The sequence below is a fragment of the Mesocricetus auratus genome, unplaced genomic scaffold, assembly GCF_017639785.1.
Source record: "Mesocricetus auratus isolate SY011 unplaced genomic scaffold, BCM_Maur_2.0 Super-Scaffold_6730, whole genome shotgun sequence".
NCBI classification, from domain to species: Eukaryota; Metazoa; Chordata; class Mammalia; order Rodentia; family Cricetidae; genus Mesocricetus; species Mesocricetus auratus.
In genome coordinates, this window is record NW_024429184.1 from 96,188,896 (window position 1) to 96,205,166 (window position 16,271).

Sequence of the window (16,271 nt, forward strand, 5' to 3'; positions counted from 1 at the left end):
TTGGGTCCTCTCCCCGAGCTCGTAAATTATGGGTTGTTTCTCTAGTCTCTAAGACATTATTTTTGAGATGGGCCTGGAGCTTACCATTTCAGCTAGAAGAGGTAACCAGCAAGACACTAGCCTCCTCTCTACTCCTACCCATAACACAGGAGCTACAGAAATTTTACCACATAGGGTTAATACAGATGCTGGGGATCTGAACCCAGGTCCACATGGATGTTCAGTGAGCACTTTACCCATTGAGCCATCTTCCCAAGTCCTCACTGGGACTTTTATAGAATAAGCACTATCTAGTTGTAGGCTTATGTTAAGAGAGGATTTGTAGGTTTGAGCATTGGATATATATATATTAATATTCTTTTATGGCTAGTTATATGTCACTGTAGCAATTTCTAAGGTAACATCTGAGGTAAGGTACTATATCTGAACTAGGGCATTTTTGAGAGTCACAGGGGCACTAGAAATAATTATGTCAGGATAACAGGTAGAGTACCTCAGAACTTTGTCTTCTTGACTATGATAACCTAGAAATACCACACACATAGTAGTTATACACAGTGATGGTTTCTCTGTTTCATGTCTATGCACACATCTATTCATGGTGGGAGGAAGATGTCAATTCTTGTTTGATGGTCCCTCTCTTGTTCTGCGTTGAAGATATCTCCAATTTGGTTCTCTCTGCCTGTTCTCCTATGTTCCTGAAGCATAATACACCTGTGGCAAAGACTGACTGGTGAACACATGAATAAAAACAGTCCTTGATACTGGACATGAGTTTTAAAAGTAAAAGACTGAAGTAACTTTATGGAGTTAAAATTTTAAGATACTTTTCTCTGAAGAGAAAACAATGTTGCAGGGAGAATGTAATTTATCTTCAGTTACAAAGATGAAGCTCATAGCTATAATTATGCCTATGTCTGTTCATTTGATTGTCCTCTTCTACATCCAGCTAGTTGAGATTTCTGTGTGAAGCTTGCCCAGTTGGGAAAATCTTCCTCTGGTGGGAATTTAAAGAAAAAATTCAGTATCAGTAGCACAATAACACTGTTCAGAGAGAACCCAGCTAGAAGTAATCCCTAGTTACCACTCCTTTAGGGTAACAATGGTACATAATTACCTTTTAAACATTGTTCCAGAATTTCCCCCCCAGTCCCCCAAGGATGCTTCTGTGAAACTTCTGGAACAGTTTACATAGTTAAGGTCCCATGAGTAAGGCATAGTTTGAGAAAGATGTTATTCTTTCCCTTAACTCAGAAATTACCTCAGTTTCTTACAATTGCCATGCTGCAGTTCAGGTGCAGCGCTTTTACATTCCTTTTTTTGGTATATTTTACATTTCAATTTTTAGTTTTTGCAAGGCAGATTCTGTTTGCCCCAGTGACTTTCAAAAATATGTTGTTATCCCACACAATCCATGCTAAACCCTGCCCTTTCCCTTCTCCTCCTTTATTTTTCTGTATTACACAAGTGACCTTAAAGTGGAGGTCCTGGTCTTGGGAGTGGAGGTCCTGGTCTTGGGAGGTTTGAGGTCTTGAGGAATCTAGCCATGGAATGCACTGGCTCATTTACTGTTCCCTGGGGCTTGGGTGATGCTGTTCTGAATTTCCTGCCTTCTTTCCTTTGCAGCTGGGTATATGTTTGTGTTTGCAGGTTGAACACCTTGATCACAGCTAGAGGCAACACTAGAGACAACAAATACAAAGAATTTGTCTCTCTGGAGAAAGGAAATCTGGTTAAAACCATCTGTCTGGTTTTCCAAATACATGTTTTGTTCCACTTTCTTATTGAAAATTTTTACTTTCTAACAGATCACCTCTCATAAAAGCTGTATATGAAACCAGGCACAGCAAGGGCATTAAAATAACTCATCTTTTGAGGAAGCCTATTAAAATGAAGAATCCTAATTAGAAACCTTTGCCTGACTCCTAAATCCTTAGTTAATATGAATCTACTTCCCTCTATTTTGAGCATGAATGCTGAGATTCAGTTAGGGTGGAAGAATTAACAACAGTAGACTTTGGAGTACACAAAGCTCTTTTAGACTCTGAGAACTTAGACTGAGAAACGGCAAAGAGGCCTGACTCTGAGTTGTCATTTTGAGTTTGACTTCCTAAACTTAACCGTACTGTGGTTCTGATATATCGTCCATACTTTAGTTTTCTCATCAATGCAATCAGGATAATGAAACCGTAATTCACGTGGTTGTTGTGAAGGTTAAATGAAATGAAGGCATAAAGCCCAGTATCTGGCACTATAAAATGATAAATAGAAGGCATGTTTCTCATTTATCACACGATGAGGACAGATGTGTGGAGTGACCTTGCCACACCGCCCAGCTCATTGCATTCTGCAGCGTCTCCTTTCTCAGAACTGTGGTCGGCAAACGTTCCCATTGCAATTCCAATGGAATCTCTTGGAAATTTGAGGATCATTAAATGACTAGTTTGTGTTCTTTCCCAACACTTTCTGTTTTTCATTGAGGGTGGATACAGTTCTAGGGCCATTATTAAACAAACATGCCCTCCAACAAAAGCAGCAACAAAACTATAGACACAGATACATAAATCAATGGAACACTGATGCTTATTAGCAAGGAGCTTCTATATTTCTTTGCAGGGAAATCTCTTACAACTTTGATTTAGTACAACACCATCTAACGTAATTCTGTTCAACATTATGACAATAATAGCTTGCATAGGATGTTACCTGCCACATATTGTGCTAAATGCTTTGCGAGGACTGGTTCCTCTGTTCCTTATTACATCACCTAATCAGTGAGTGAGAAAATGGAATTAAAAAGGGGTCAAGACAAACAACCAGAAAGTTGCAGAGCTGGCATCTGGGAACTTGGCCGTGGCATGTTCACACTGCTGTCGAGACTGCTATGTCCCTCTATCTAGACCCTGCAATTTATACAGAACACCTGTTTTCAGTTGATAGTCTAGATTTTTTATTGTTGTGGTTAGAGATTGACAGCTATTTGATTTGTCTTTATAAACCTTGGGACCTGAGCCTTACGTAGGCCTTACCAAGTAGAGACACACCACACTGTATTTTACTTTATGAGGACCCACAGGACATTAGAGGAAGACTACATAGACGCCTCGGGACTGGCTGCCATATTTCCCGCTTACAGATCAGGCACGAGACTTTGCTGTAATTGTAGCCATGAGTAGCATTCTACATGGAAAAGCAGCAGTCCCAGGGAAGCTTTGCATGGTAGGGGCAGGGAAATGATCACAAAGCCACTGAGGTAAGCACTGTCTGAAGTGTGGTATGCTTTCAAAAGCACTACAGAAGGGATGTGCTTTGAGAAGTTTTCTTCGGCATTGTTTGACAAGACACTCGGTTGTTCTTCAGTGTCAGTTCCTCAGGTGCCAGGGGATTTTACAACAGAATGCAGGAAAGTTTGGAAACAGGAGGTCTTGAGCAAGCTTCTTGAGAAATAACAGCATCTTATATGCAGTTTGCAAGGCAAAAAATATGGTCCAGAGTCAGCAGAAAGATATCATACAACCTGATGAAGTCAGCTGGAAGTTAATCAAGCAATGTAGTAGAAATGGATCACAGGATAACTCAAGCGGGCAATAGAACTAGTGCGCAGTGGCTGTGAGACTGATGACCACAGCTGTCCAACAGAGAAAACTGAGTTCCCAGGATCTGAAACTGCAACTCTCTCAAGGCCCTGATCCTAGGCTTTGTCAAGAGTGTTTCTGGATTTAGACAAGGAATTACATTCCTTCATGTTTTGGGGCCTCAAGGAAACCTCAGAATGGCCTGCCTCCCAAAAACTGGTTAGGTAGGACTTTAGCTGAATCCCAATAATTCTTCAATCACTCATTGTATGAGTCACTATATGGAACACTATATGCACTTAAAATACATGCTTTCTACAATGGTTAGACAATATTTAATGGGTTCAATTTTGTCTTCTTCTTCACTACATTAATCCTACATGAAAATGGGGGATCTTCCCACTCTCTGATACCTTTAGGATAGCTAAAACAACCCCTGAATAATAAAAGAACTACTGGAAGTATCATTGTCCCAGATATTAGTAAAAACATCATGTTATTGGCATAAAAACTGCTATGTTTCACCAACAGAATCAAATAGAAGACTCAGACATAACTGTACACACATATGGACACCTGAACTTTGACAAAGATGACAGAAATATACACTGGAAAAAAGAGAGCATCTGCAACAAATGGTGCTGACCAAAATGGACAGTTGCAGGTAGAAGAATCCAACTGCATCTATACTTACCACCCAACACAAAACTAGCCCTTCCCTGGATGAAATGACAGACTCTGGAGTTCCTCCATAGAGGGCCTCACCCTCCCTAGCAATCAGAGTGGAGATTGGGTGGGAGACTGGGCGGCCTGGTGGGGAGGGCAGGGGGAGGAGGGGAGGGAGAGTGAGCTGAGATATACTTGTGAAACAAGCTTGTTTCTAACTTCAATTTCAAAAAGGAAGAAAATAAAGAATTACTAAATATATTCCTGAGAGTAAGAACTTGAATTAAAAAAAAAACCTCAAGTCCAAATGAATTAAAGATTTCCAAAGTGGCTGTATGAGTTGGCACTCCCACCAACAGTGGAAGAGTGTTCCCCTTTCTCCATATCCCATCCAGCATAAACTGTCATTGGTGTTTTTCATTTTAGCCATTCTGATAGGAGTAAGATGGCATGTCTGTTCCACTATGTTCATAGCAGCATTATTTGTAATAGCCAGAATCTGGAAGCAATCTAGATGCCCCTCAACTGAAGAGTGGATAGAGAAAATGCAGTACATTTACACAATGGAGTACTATTCAGTGAAAAAAACACAATGGAATATTGAAATTTGAAGACAAATTGATGGCACTAGAAGAAACTATCCTGAGTGAGATAACCCAGTCACAAAAAGACAAACATGGTATGTACTCACTCATATATGGACTTTAGACATGGGTCAGGGGAGTACCAGCCTATAATCCCACTGCCAGAGAGTCTGGGAAACAGAACTTTCAACTAATGACTGATGGAAGCAGAGGGAGACACCCACACCCACAGCTATACACTGAGCTGAACTCCAGGAACCCATGACAGAGAGGGAGAACTGATGAGCATAAGGGTCAAGACTGGACTTGTTTAACCCACAGAAATAGCTGACCTGAACAAGGGGGAGCTCTTGAACCCTGACTGATGGCTGGGAATCCAGCATGGGACTGATCCAGATCCCCTGAATGTGGATGTTGATGAGGAGGCCTTAGGCAATCTATGGGGCCTTTGGTAGTAGATCAATATTTATCTCTAGCATACAAATGGACTTTGGGTGCCCTTCCCACAAATAGAGATGCACTCTCAGCCTAGACTCTTGGGAGAGGACCTAGGCCCTGCCCTGGATGAAATGACAGACTATTGACATGCCCCATGGAGGGCTTGACCCTCCCTGGGGAAAGGAGTGGGAATTGGGTGAAGGGGGATGGAGGGGTTGGTGGGAGGGTATAGGAGGAGGGAGGGAGAGGGAGAGGGAGCTGGATTGACATGTGAAGCAACCTTGTTTCTAATTTAAATTTAAAAATAAAAAAAGACAAAAAAGAAAGTAAAGTGGAGAATAGGCTTGAACACACTGGTACAACAGGAGAATTTCTCAACAGAACACTGTTCCTATAGGTACTAAAATCAACAATTAATAAATGGGACCTCATGAAACTGAAAAGCTTCTGTAAGGCTAAGGACATCATAAATCAGACATATTAGCCCTCTATTAGATGATGAAACTTTCCCATTGTGTAGGATGCATCTCTGCCATATATGTGTGTGTGCATGCATGTGTGTGTGTGCATGTGTGAGAGAGAGAGTGTGTGTGTGAGTGTTTGTGTGTGTGTGTATGTGAGTGTGTGCATGTGTAGGCGCCAGGCATGGGTGCATTTGTGTACGTGTACTCTCAAAACAAAACAAATAACTAGAAACCAAGAAAACAATTAACCAAGTTAAAAAAATGGTGCATAGATCTAAAATGAGATTTCTCAAAAGAGGAAAGTCAAATGTTTGAGAAACACTTAAAACTTTTAACATCCTTTGTTATCAGGCAAATGCAAATCAATGCTACATTGAGATTTCATCTTACACCTGTGAGAATGGATAGGATTAATGAAAATAAGTCTGCTCATCCTGTGAGTATATGGAATAAGGAGAACACTCATCCATTGCTGGTGGGAGTGCAAGTTTGCGCAGTCACTATGGAAATCAGTGTAGGGGTTCCTTAAGAAGATGGGTATCAATCTACTTCAAGATTTAGCTTTGGACATACACCCAAAGGATGTTTCATCCTACCCAGGGACATTTTCTCAGCTGTATTAATTTCTCTTCTATAATGGTCAGGAATCAGAAACAACCTAGATGTCCTTCAATAGAAAAATGGATAAAGAAAATATACTATAATTATATAACAGGGTATTTCTTAGGCTTTAAAATAAATGAATTTCACAACTAAATGAATAGAACTGGGAAAAAATCATCCTAAATGTTGTATTCCAGACCTTAAAGGCAAATATGGTATGTATTTGCCTGCATGTGGGTATTAGCTGTTAAATCAATGATAACCAAGCTGCAATCCACAGAACCACAGAGGTAGAGAGTAAGGAACTAGGGGATGCAGACAGATCTCATTAAAAACAGGAACTAGAATAGATAGTTATCGATGGATGCGGGAGCTAGAATGCGAGAATAGATTGGGGAGTGGGAGGAGATAAGCAGGTAAGGAAGAGAATACGTGCTGGGATAGCAAAAATTAAGTTAAGGGTAGCTTGAGAAGTCTTATGGAAATGGGAGAGTAGAAGCTTCCCAAACCATACACATACATGGAAGTAATCGAAATGAAATCACCAAATAATGAGGGAGACAAGAGTTCCAAATGGACATATAGTACAAGGATTGGGATGCATGTAATTGAGTTGATAGCTAAAGGGACGCTCCAAACAACCCAGGATATTGTCAAGATTATAGGTTATTCTCCACAAACTGCCAACAAAGCCGTATTACTAAAAACATCATCTACACAACTCATTGAATGTGTAGAAGCTGACTCCAACTAAGAATCTAAGGAATAGAGGAGAGGCTACCTTAAATGCCCTGCCTTATAATGAAATCGCTGACTATCTTAAATGCCATCATAGAGCCTTTATCAAGCAGTTGATGGAAGCAGAAGCAGACACTCACAGCTAATCACTGAGCCAAACTCCTGGAATCCAGTTGTAGAGAGGGAGGAGGGATGAGCAAAGGGGTCAAGACCATGTTGGATAAACCCACAGAAACAGCTGACCTGACCAAGTGGGAGCACACAGATGCCAGCCATAATACTGGGGATCCAGTATTGAACCGAACCAAGCCTTCTGAATGTGGTGTCAGTTAGGAGGCCTGGGAAGTCTATGGGACCTCTGAAAATGGAACCACTATTTATCTCTAGTTCACAAATGGACTTTGGGAGCTCATTCTCCATGGACGAATACTATTGCAACCTAGACATATGGGGGAGGACCTAGTCCCTCCCCCAAATGATATAGAGCACTTTGATGATCCCCCCAGGGAAGGCCTCACCCTCCCTGATGAGTAGATGGGGGAGGGATGGGGGAGAGTAGGGTGAGGGACATGGGAGGATGTAAGGAAAAAGCAACTGGGATTGATATGTAAAATAAGGTTGTTTCTAAATTAAATTAAAAAAAAAGTTGAGCTAGTGCCTATATACAGTCTTCATCTCTGTGTGCTAGCATCTTTGGTACAGGAAAGACGTCTGCACACTATCAAAAGAGAAATGTAAACACCAAGCCGGTCACAACCTCTTTGGTCTACAATGGTGTCTTGCCTTCAAGATATGTCTATTGCAATGATGGCACAAAAGCTTGTGAGAGTAATTAACCAATGTCTGGTTTGACTTAAGGCCCACTCCACAAGATGGAACCCTTACTAACATTGCTATGAACCAGAAACTATCTAGCCCAGAGGTCTAGGGCGAAACCAAACACAACTGAAAACAAACCAACAAACAAAAAATTAAAACAACCTATAGATCAGTCAGTGCCTTGCTCAAGCATCATCAGAGAGACTTCCTCCTGCAGTGGATGTGAACAAATACAGACACCCACAGCCAGACATGCAGAGAGTGAGAGTTCTTGCAACCATCATCTCTAAACGGGATTCTCCATCAAATCTGTCCCCTTAGGATTCAGGGAACTCTGTGGAAGAGGAGGCAGAAAGAGGATAAGAGCCAGAGAGAATGGAATACAAAGCCCTCTAAATATAAATGATCAAAGCTTATATGAACTCAGAGATACTAGAGCAGCACGCACAGGGAGTTCATGGGTCTATGCTATGACCTTTGCATATAAATGATGGCTTCCAGTTTGGTGTTTTTATGGGATTCCTGAGTGTGGGTAGGAATGGGTCTTTATTTCTTTTGCCTTCTCTTGGGCTGTTTTTCTTGTTTATTTGTTTAGTGTATTTCCAGTGTGCTAGGTTCTGTTTAGCATATTATTATATTCTACTACATTATATTATATTGTATTATGTTGCAATGCCTTAGAAGCCTGTTTGTTATCTAATGAAAGGGAGAAAAGGAGGGGATCTGGATGGGAGGGGATGTGGGAGAAACAGGAGGATTAGAGAAAGGGAATGCTGTTATCAGGATATATTATGTGAAAAATCTGTTTTCTTTTTTTAAAAAAATTATTCTATGTGTCTCTTACATCATGTGTCTTGATCCCATTCATTTCTCTGTCCCTTCCCACCCACCATCTACCTTTGCATCCCCCAAAAAATAGTAAAAAAATTAAGAGAAAACAGGGAACAAATTTAAAAAGAGAATAAATTTAAATATCTTGTCATGGAAGTTGCAGTGTGATACAGTAAGTCACACCAGAGACCCCTTTGTCTATAATCATTAATTAATTGCAAATGTTCATTGCAAAGAGTCATATCTGGGCTCTTCTGAATGACAATGCTCAATCTAGAGGAAGGGCCTGTTTCCTGGTAACTATACAACAATTCCAATCACTAATAAACTACTTTCGTTTCATGGTATTTTATAGTGGGAACAACTTTGAGAGATAGTTTAATAAATATTCCCAAGACGAAGAAGCACGAGACCAAAGAGAAAAATTTCCCAAAGAAGTTATGAAGATACGGCATCTGGTTCTCTCTAAGTCTGCTAGGTCCTGGGTGCTGACTCAGAGAACACACTTCCAGATACACATCATGCTCTTCGTTAGCGCCTCTCTAGGCGCTGTGCAGCTAGCACAGAATGCAACTGTCCTGTTTGCCACTGCTTGGTCAAAGAGGGAAGGTTATGTTAAGCCATCTGGATTTACTCAGTCCTCTTATAAAAGGACACAAGCATACTTTAAACTAAGCTCCCAAATGTTGAAGCTGGATACCTGCAAAAAAATAGACATGAAAATTAAGTGTAAGAAATAATTAGCAGTTAGAGGGAAGTGTGCAAGATCCTTGGTTGAGCAACTATTCTATGAGTTGGAGCTAAATTAATGAGCATATTTCCCACAAGCCCTGGTTGTTTCCAGTTAGTCCTGGCTGTTGAGTTGGCTTAATGTGTTCTCTCTGTAAATGTGTCTTTTCTTTTTTCCTTTTTTAAAATATCACAGTGTGAGTTCCAATTCCAAAGCTATTGACACTATTTCATGGGGAGAACAAAAGCTCTCTGTAGTGAGATTAGTAGCAAATTATTTTAATGGTTTTTCAAATTACCATTATATCAGAAAATCATTACTTGTCTTACCCTGTTGAGTAAATATTGAATGAGTTACAGCAAGCCCATCTACAACTCCTGAAGCTCAATTTCAGATTCTTTCACTATATCGTCCTTATTTTGGGGTCAGGGAACTTATGGTGCATGTTCTCTGGGACTAGTTACTTGTTTTAATTTATCTTTATTCTCTCTAAATTTGTCTGGCATTTAAGGTATTTAACAGGCATTCTAAACACACATTCTTTCAATTGGAAAATATTTGCAAACGCACATGCACACACACACACACACACACACACACACACACACACACACACAGACACACAGATAGAAACAAAGAGAGAGAGGGGGGAGCTCTGACTATCAAAATAGTTAAAAGAATGAAATTTTGATAACCCGTGAGTGAAAAATTTTCACTATAAAAGAAGGAACATTCTCATACAGGTGTCTCTATTTTACTCGGATATATCACTGCTAATTCACTTATGTATGTTTAGTTGTAAGGATGAATTTATTTCCTCACAAGTACAGAGTTCAGAGTGATAACCATTACTTTATGGAACCACAAGTTCATACAAAATATCAAGTCATAAGATGGTTTTATGTTTCTGGTTTAGAGACATTAGAAGATAGATAAGACTAAGGTACTTCCACAAGGCTGAACTTTAACTTGGCTTTGGTAGCAACTGTCTACTCATCACTCTGTGGTATACTGTATGCCTGACTTCTGAAGGCTGGAACAGGCAGCCTTCTGCACTGGAAAGGCAGAAAAGTTGTTCTTGCATTCCCCTCCTTTTGTGAAGATGGGCTCTAGGCTGAGCAACTCCCCATTCTTCCTGGGGGAAAGAGCCCAGAAAAAGTGACCAGTATCTGCTATGATAGAAGCAGCAGCCACTGTGAGAAGCTTGTGTTCCCACTTTTACACAGGAGGAGTACTCAAGAGAATCTTGGTGAATTCTTCCAGGACTGGGTTCCATTCATTGTTTTCTGTCTTCTTGCCCTACTTGTGGTTCCGTTTCATACAGTAAGTGATAGAGCTCATGCTTTCTACCTTCAGATAAACAGCAGAAAGCAGGAGGGATAAAGTGCTTCTTTTAAGGACACATCCTAAAGGGTGAGTATCACTGTTTATTACAATCTCTTGAGTAAAACATGGTGCTCTAGCAATATTCAATAGAATAGTGTCACTAAAATATAAATTGCTCACTTTCTGATGGCTATAGGGAACTATTTATTGTGAGGGGTACTTACAAGAGAAACCAGCAACCCAAGTTGGTTTCAGTGACTTCTGAGACCTGACTGGAGCCCCAAAAAGAGAAAGAGAGTCTTCCCTGAACTTCCCTTTATTTCCCATGTCCATAAACACTTGTAGCCACATCCCAAGTAGGCATGGTCAGTGGCACAGGTATCTAAGATCTCTTCCTACAGAATAGGAGATTGGGAAACTTAGCTCATATTCTGAGCAGTCAGGTGCTCATGTTGAGGGTTGCACTTATCCAAAGCTGTCTCCGAGGACCTGATATATGGAGAAAGAACATTGCTTTTTCTCTAGAACCATAAAACACATTTTTCTCTCAGCTTTCAAACAGGAGGATATAATTATATTGGATACATGTGAAGCAACTCTATACTCCTCTATACTCTTTTCATTTAGAAATTTATTAAAAATATTACATACCATGTGGCTCAGACTTTTTGTTGTAAAAGATTTGTTTTCCTCACCCAGATCCATCTAAATATAACTGAATTATTCTTTTAATATATTGTTGTTGGTTGTTTTTACTCTTTGCTCTTTGGGGATCTGCCATTCAGCATCCAAATAAACACATGGAGCAGACTTACTTTACTTATGATTGCCTGCCTTTAGCTTGGCTTATATCTAGCCTGCTTTTCTTAAATTATCACTTCTACCTTTTGGCTCTGGACTTTTACCTTTCTCTATTTCTGTATATTTTTTCTTTCCTTCTTATTTGTGTCTGGCTGTGTGGCTGAGTGACTGGCCCCTCACATCCTCCTCTCCTCCTTTTCTTGTCCCTTCTCTTCTTTTCCTCCTTCTGTTTATTCTCTCTGCTTTGCAGCCCCACCTATCACTCTCATGTCTAGCTATTTAGAGGTCATTCAGCTCTTTATTAGACCAATCAACTGTTTTCATTAGGCAAAGTAACATAGTTTCACAGAGTTAAACAAATGCAATCTAAAAGAATGCAATGCAGCATATTTTTGCATCAGTAAACAAATATTCCACAGCATAAACAAATGTAACACATCTTAAATTAACTTTTACAACAAACATCTCTATTTTATGTTGTTGCTGGTTATTTCTTTGAAACAGAGTCCCATATTGTAGTATGGGCTGCCCTTGAACTCACAGTCTCCCAACTGCAAGCATGATTTCCTTTTGGACACCAAACCATTAGACATATGAGTCCACTGAGTTTTTCCTATTTACTTTAGTCCTAGAGAGTAAGGATCTTTGTCTATGCTCAGGTATACAGCTTCCTGAGAGTTTATACAGTAATTCTTCTGTTTCTGTTCCTCTCAAACCAACCCAAACTTTATGGGTTCTTGCTTTTTCCATTTTTGTTCATCTTTTATAGGTTTTTCAACTATAATGTGAAAAGTGACAATAGTTTTTGATTTCTTAATTTGTAAGAACTATGCTAAAATTTTATTTTATTTTAATAATATTTAATCAATTATTTGAGAATTTCACAGAATGTATTTTGATCATATTTATCTATCTCCACAAACTCCTTCCACATCCCCCTTAATCCATCCAACTATCTGTCCTCTTTATTTTTTTTAAACTCATTGAGGTCAATTCATGTGGTTCAAACACTATTGGCCTGCCCTAATGCCTGGTTATTTCTCCTGGCAGCTAGTTTGCCAATAGTTCCCTAGCTAGGGGTGGGACTTTGTGCTCACTTCTCTAGTCCCATGCTGGGATTTTATCTGGCTGCAGCTTTCATGCGTCTTGTACATGCTGTAACAACCACTCTGAATTCATATGTGCAGCTTCCCTAGTGTGTTCAGAAGGCACCCTTTTAGTCTTCCCCACCTCTAGCACTTCATAGTTTTTCTGTCTCCATTTCCTTGAATGATTCCTGAGCCTTTTGGGAAGGGCTGTGATATAAATATCCCACTTAGGTCTAAGCAATTGGTGGTGCCTTATTTTCTGTGCACTGAGTGGGTCTCTGTGCTATCCATTGTAAGAAACTTGTCTGATGAAGGTTGAGAGATGAATAATATAAGGGTATAGCAATAAGTCATTAAGAGTTGTTTTAATACAATGTCAATTTAGCAAAATAATAGTTTAGTTATTGGGTTCTGTCTTTGGGCCTATGACCTATCTAGCTTCAGGTTCTTGATCTGTTAAGAGTACTATGTCTGAGTTTCAATCCATGGTATGTACCTTAAATCCAGTGAAAAGGTCCTTTATTACTCCAATAACACTCATGACACTGTTTCACCAGTTGAAATTTATTGCTGGGGTAGTCCTTATTGTAGCTCAGAGTACACAGCTGAATAAGACTGATGGCTGTTTTTCTCCTTTAGTAACATATATTGAGCCTTCCATCACCTGAAAGCTAGCCAGTAGTGATAAGGCTTCCAGGTCAGTACTGACTTGTTTCCTTTTCCAGTTTTATGACTCAAATATATGACGTCTGCAGCAGTAGGGTCTTACTGTCAAGTTCTAGAGGGTAAGCAAGAGTATTGTCAAAAGCCTGTAATATTTGGGAGTCAATGGGCTACACTGGCCAATAACTCAAAAAGGGGTAACCCATTCCTGGTAAAGAGAATTTTATTTACTGACATGTGATACTGTTTCCTGTTATGGGATGTCTCCATTTAAATCCTTTTTATTTATACAGTTGTGCACATTTTAGAATGCGTTACAGTAGTAGGCTTCCATATGGTGTCTTCAAAAGGCCTTCAGTATTAGTTATCTCTCCCCTGGTTTCTTCTCCCACTGCCTGCTGCCTCCTACCCCATTTTGCCTTTCTTATTCCACTATTCTATATTTTGTGCATGAGAGAAAGTATGTGATATTTGTTTTTCTGGATCTGGCTTATTTCACCAATTGCTTTCAGGTTTCATCCCTTTCCTGCTAATAGGATTAATCACTTTCTGCTTATGGGTACTATTACCTACTGTGTGTTTCATTTTTAATCCATTCATCTTTACATGGGCACTTAGGCTGATTCTATCCCTTAGCTGAGAAGATAAAGATGCAATGAACACTGGTGTGCAGTGATCACAACTGTATGCATGCCCAGGTTCCTTCAGTTATATACCCAGACATATTACATCTAGACAATTTTTATATTTTGGAGGAATGTCCATATTGGCCTCCTTAGTGGCTCAACTAATTGACTTTCATACCAATAATGTCTCCCTTTACTCATCCTCATAACCACTGGTTTGTTTTCTTCATGATAACCATTCTGATTGTGGTGAAATGGAGTCTCAATGACAATTCATTGGCACTTCCCTGATAGCTAAAACTGTTGTTTTTTTCATGAATTTATTAGCTATTTTTGCCTTCTTTAAAGAACTGTTTATTTTACATTTATTGATTGAGCAATTTATTCTTTGGTTGGTAAATAGTTTTTAGTTATTTATATTTTCTGAGACATTAATCATCTGTCAGGTGAGCATCTGGCAAAATGATACACCCACCCTGATAGATGTATCTTCATTCTGGTCTTTGTTTCTTTTGCTGTCAGGAAACATTTTAATTTTAATCAATCCCATTTGTCAATTTTTTGCTCTTATTGTCTGAATTATTGCAGTCCTGTTCAGAAAGTCATTTAAGTGTTTTTTTTTGTTTTCTCTCATTGATTTTTGTATTTTATTACTATTTTGTTTTTTTTTTTGTTTTTTTTACATACAAGGTAATATTTCTTTATTGATTATAACATGTGTTTGAGGGACACACTGCATTCACCAAGAAGGAATATTCTCTGTTTTTTGCCCTGACTCACAATTCAGACACCTAAAGAGATTAGAAAGATACTTTTCCATCCACACAAGGCACTGTCTCCAGAAAGTATACAATGTGAGGGCAAAAAGACAAGGAATTCAGATTTCTCTAAATAACAAGTTTTTAGTCTAGTGCATACCACTTACCACTTGCCTGCCAATAAGCTATAAGATTCCTTCGTGATTTGAAAAGTTATATAACAGAATAATAGGGAGTGTTTCATGAATGATATCAGTTGAAAAGAAAACAGAGATAATCCCTTCTTGTTTTCTTTCGTTAATCCATATTGTGTACTTTTTTTTTTTGCTGTGTGGGTGATATTTGTCTTTGGTTCTTGATCCTCTTAAAAATTGAATTTGGTGGAGGGTAAGATACAGGAATTTAGTTTGGTCTATATGGGGGTATACAGTTTTATAGACATCTTGTGTTAAGTTGTTCTTTTAGGACTTTGTTGAGAATAAGATGTTACTATAAGGGTTTATTTCTAACCCTTTTTTCTATGTTTGTTTTAATACCAAGACTAAGCTCTTGTTTTTATGCATTTGTAACCCAGCTGGGACATGTTATACCTCAACACCATTCATGTTTCAGAGTCGCTTTGGCTATTTTGGGTCTTTTTGTCTCTGATGAATTTATTATTATTTCGTGTTTTATCAGGAATGTAATTGAAATTTCCATGGGGATTACATTGATTTTGTTGGTGACTTTAAATAATATGGCCGTCTTTGGAATAGAATCTCTGCAGAGGCATGAACACTGGGAACTGTCTATGTTCTAATGCCTTTTGCAGTTTTTCAGTTTTCATTGTAGACATCTTTGCTTGCTTTATTGGGTTTGTCTTGGGTTGCTTTTCAAGCTACTGTGAATGGATTTTCCATCTTATTTTTTTTCTCTCTGTGTTGCTGCTACTGGTGTATAGAAAAACCATTGACTTTTCTATGTTGACTTTGTGTACTGCTATTTGTTAATGTGTTTATTTTTATTTTTTTTGGCTTTACATTTTTATTTAGTGTGTGCGTGCATTGCGAGGTTCACTTACAGAGATTCGAGGACTATTGCAGGTATCGGTTATTTTTTATTATATCTAACAGTTTTCTGATAATCTTTTGGCTGTTTTAAGTATAGAAGTATACTTAATTGTTAAGTATAGAATTACACTTATGTTTTAAGTATAGAATTAGTAAATATGAATAATTTGGGTCCTTCTTGTGTTTCTTTCATTTATTTTTTGTTTCCTTGACTAAAACGTCAAGTAAAGCGTTGAATGGAATTGTAGGGATTGGCTTCTCCACCATAACTCAGTTTTTCATCTTTGTCTGCCTTCAGATTTCCTATCATTGTTTGCCAGCTATAGGTTTGTGCTATATTAAGATGTGTTTCTTCTAGTTTATAGGTTTGTGGTATATTGAAGTGCATTCATTCCAGTCCTTTCATTAGAGCTTTGTTCTCAAGGGGGTAATGAATTTGTTAAAAGCTTTCCTTACCTGTTAAAATGTGCATTTAGCCTTTATCTATAGTTCAATTTGTGTGTTATATATGT

The 16,271-nt window shown here is 38.8% G+C and overlaps 1 long non-coding RNA gene across 3 annotated transcripts in view; it reads left to right on the plus strand.

Moving 5' to 3' along the window:
* LOC121138856 overlaps window positions 1-16,271 on the plus strand; it is a 52,317-nt gene that overhangs the window by 10,351 nt on the left and 25,695 nt on the right. Inside the window, exon 3 of one of the 3 annotated variants that reach the window (XR_005875729.1) lies at window positions 4,107-4,369. The exons of the other annotated variants lie outside the window; for them this stretch is intronic. This is a non-coding gene — a long non-coding RNA (uncharacterized LOC121138856). Of the gene's footprint in view, window positions 1-4,106; window positions 4,370-16,271 lie in introns of those variants that run through there. 3 annotated transcript variants of the gene reach the window in all.